The sequence below is a fragment of the Python bivittatus genome, unplaced genomic scaffold (genome assembly GCF_059951505.1).
Source record: "Python bivittatus isolate LINGU-HERP-01145 unplaced genomic scaffold, Pbiv_v1 ctg000410_np1212, whole genome shotgun sequence".
Lineage (NCBI taxonomy): Eukaryota > Metazoa > Chordata > Lepidosauria > Squamata > Pythonidae > Python > Python bivittatus.
In genome coordinates, this window is record NW_028277067.1 from 739,417 (window position 1) to 743,157 (window position 3,741).

Sequence of the window (3,741 nt, forward strand, 5' to 3'; positions counted from 1 at the left end):
CTGTGACTGTATGATCGAAGCCCATGAAATACACATTAAAAAGGACAGGGCTTCAATCATGTGGCCACCATTTAACTGTTTTGAGCCCCCCATGGACACTCCTGGCACTGTTAATGGCTTCTGCAACGCTTTTGTTTTTATACAACTGTAACTGCTTTTTCTCTTTTGCAATTCACTTTCCCTGACCTCAGTCCTCTCATTTTCCTCTCCCTACCTCTTGCAGCCATATGGGCCTGCCATTTCTTTTCCTGCGCCTTTGAGCCAGTTCCGACTCCTGGCAAATATGCAGACAAGCCCATGCAATTTTCTTGGCAAATTTTTGCAAGTGATTTGCCATTGCCTCCTTCTGAGGGCTGAGAGAGAGGGGGGGGGGGAGAGGGAGAGGGAGAGGGAGAAAGAGAGAAAGCAGCTTTATTTCAGTCATCGACCAATAAAAATACATTCTATAAAACAAACAAGAGAGAGAGAGAGAGAGAGAGAGAGAGAGAGAGAGAGACCCGCCAAAGTCACCCAGCTGGCTTCGTGCCTAAGGCAGGACTAGAACTCACCATCTCCTGCTTTCTAGCATGGGCCTTTAACCACCAAACTGGCTCTTGCCATCTTGTATGGTGTACTTTATTCCACCAAAAGTTACACCTGCAAAGGCCCCTGAACAGGGCAGTGTTAATGACTACATAAAAAAAGCAAGTGAATTCAGTTCAGGGCCCAAGTGGCAGATACAGCTTCCTGATATAACTCAGCACTTTCAAGCCAGAGTTTCACATTCAGTATTCGAGGCTAGTTGCATTAAGCTGTCCTGGCAGATGACCGCGTTCTACATTTCAGGATACGGCCATTCCGACATCCACTGATGCTTTTGTGTGGAGATCTGCTCAGAATGCAGAAGACTCTGGAAGATAAGCTGGAAAGCAAAACTTTGGGTGTGATCGACAGTATTGGATCGCTTGTTGTCAGAGCAGATGCAGAGAGAGGCACGGTCTGAGATGTTTGCCTTATTCTGGTTTTGTATTCTGTGGTCTGCAGTTACAGGTCAGGGGCCATTTTAAACAGGGACATTGTCAGAGAGAAGCAAAGCAAAGCAGCTTTAACCTCCCTTTCTTTCCTAGGGATGTTTGAATTGTATATAAATAATGATATGGATGCACTTATATGTCATGCGTGTGGGTATGACTATGCTGTCCAAGGATGTTGGGTGTTATAGTCCAGCGCATGAGGAAGGCAGTCAGCAGGGAAAAGCTGCTGTGTGCTGTAAGTCTACAATCCTATACCCACTTTTACGATGCCATTGAATGAAACAGTCCTTGTTATAGTCATGTCACAAAATGTCCATGCAGTCACCAGGTCAACCCCGGACTCAAGGGCGTCTTTATCTGAGAGCTTTGTTATAGTCACAGCAGCGTTTTCCTCTTCCCTTCTGTAACCTTTCCAAAATCTTGAGAGATGAATCGTTGTGCTCCCCCGTGTGGCCAAAGGAAAAAATAGTCTCCGTTCGCGCAACATGAAAAAAAGACAGGGTGACAAATAAATAAATTAAAATGCCCTGTTTGAAGATCAACTTTGGAGCATCCCATTGTCAATACCTCAAGAATAACATCTGACATCTTGTAACAAATGCCCACACCAAATCTGGAGCCAGAAAAGAGAAATGGAGGGGAGAAAAAAGGCAAGTCCTGGATCGGTGCTGGTGTATTCATTTCTCACAGACGGAAGTTTCTGCCATAGTAAGTTCATGAGTCTTTAAGGTGTTAGGGAACTCTACTACAATGATCTAACAGGCAGCTACCTCTTTGGGAAAGAATGAGAAAAATTATTTTAAATCTTGTTAACGTTTAAGAGTGCGACCAGAAGTAATATGCAATTTTTGGCTTCTGGGGGAGGAATGGTGGATTGAAGATGTCTCTGTGAAAGTGGAGCCGACAATCGTGGCAAAGACCAAGGAACCAGTGAGTAGACCAGTTCCTTGGAACATCTCTGGATAGGAGCAGATGGAAGATCGCCCATTTGTCTCTGGACGGCTGTCCCCTGCGAGGAGACCTCAGGACAGCAGTCCTCCATGGATGTGAGTGCTGGGAGACAACGGGAATAGCCATCTTGCTCACAACCACAGTCAGTGCCTTTTAAAGGACACTAACCTCACTTTCTAATCACTTTCAGAAATTGCTTATTAACTACTTTTAAGCTATTAGAGACCTTTGGAACAACAAGTTTGAAAATGCTGGGTGAGTTTGCCCTCACTCCTGAATGAAAGAAAATTTTAATCATAACCTTAAGGATTTAAAGAATTTGAAATAAACAGCAAAAAGCTAAATAAGATTTTGATCTTAGAAAGTTATAAACGGACTACATTTTGTGCTAATTAACTGGGACCTACAAAATGGTACAAAATGTTATAACATTGAAAGTATTAAAAGAAACTTTTGAAGAATGGAGCCAGAAATTAGTAGCCACAATATCAACAGTGTTAGTCATGATGTCTGCCTCTATGGATAGACTATGTCCAAAAGATGTTATTGAAGAAATGACAGATGTGGAACAAATTTTATCTGACAAGATAGAGATGGTACCGAAAATAGATTTACATATGAGAGGCCAAAAGAATGACTTGGAAAAGGATGTCTCACTGAATATATAAAATAAACTGGGTTATGTTTTAAAAATCAAAAGAGAAATACAAATGATAAACCAAAAAAGTGACCTGATAATTTTTTCTTATTGGATTTACTAAAGAGGTTTGTTAAAAACCTGAAGAACTCTTTGCGATGGGATAAAGAAGAAATGAAGAGAAATCAAATCCTATGACAATATTTGAGGGAGCTAAAGATTAAGGCTGCTAGAAGTAAAAGGAAGGAATATAAAGTTAGTTTATTTGATCAAGGTTAAAATAAGATAAGTTGTTACTTCTGGCAACCCTTTATAGACTTTCAGCTGACACCAGGACTGAAAAGATTGTTTTATGGATTTGCCTATAGATAAGGGATGGGATATGAGATGAAGAGATAATTTTTGTACCCTTAGAGGGAGTGAATAGTCACTAAATTTGTTTATACTTGTGATGAAGGTTGGAAGTTACTTCTTTACATATTTCTTTTCTCTTTATTATATCATTTTTCTCTTTCTTCTCTCTTTTTTCCTTTTTCCTTGCACTTTTTACTCTTTTTTCTCTTCACTTTGTATTAGATTTTACTGCTATAATCAAAATTCTTGATGAAAAATTTATACACATACACACACACTGTATAAAGAAAGTAATATGCAATTTTTAGCAGGAATTTATTCTGAGTGTCCAATTCATTCGTGTAATATTTTGCATCTATGATTGGGGGTTTTTTTTCCACGTGGAGCTTTTTGTTAAATGTGGAAAATCCTGCAGGAAGAAAATGGGGGGGATGCAAAAATAAAGAACAGGCGAAACATAAAGAAAATAGTTATCCTTCCCGCCCCGGTCAAAAAAGTAAAAAGAGTATCTTTTCACTCCTCGTTGCCCTGTAATCTCTCCAAATAAGACAGTATTACAAGGGCATTTAAATTTGTAGTCCTCCTATAGTAAAGTTCGACATGGTTAGCAAACAAAACGGAAAAAGTCCCCCACCCAAATTATACAACAATTTAAATGCAGTTAAAAAACAGCATGCAAAATCATTAATCCTTCCGACATGAAAATTACTCCTGACGTTTGGGAGCGACGCTTTGGACCTGGCTGGAAGCCTCCGCGCGGATTAACTGCGCAAACCTTGAACCGTC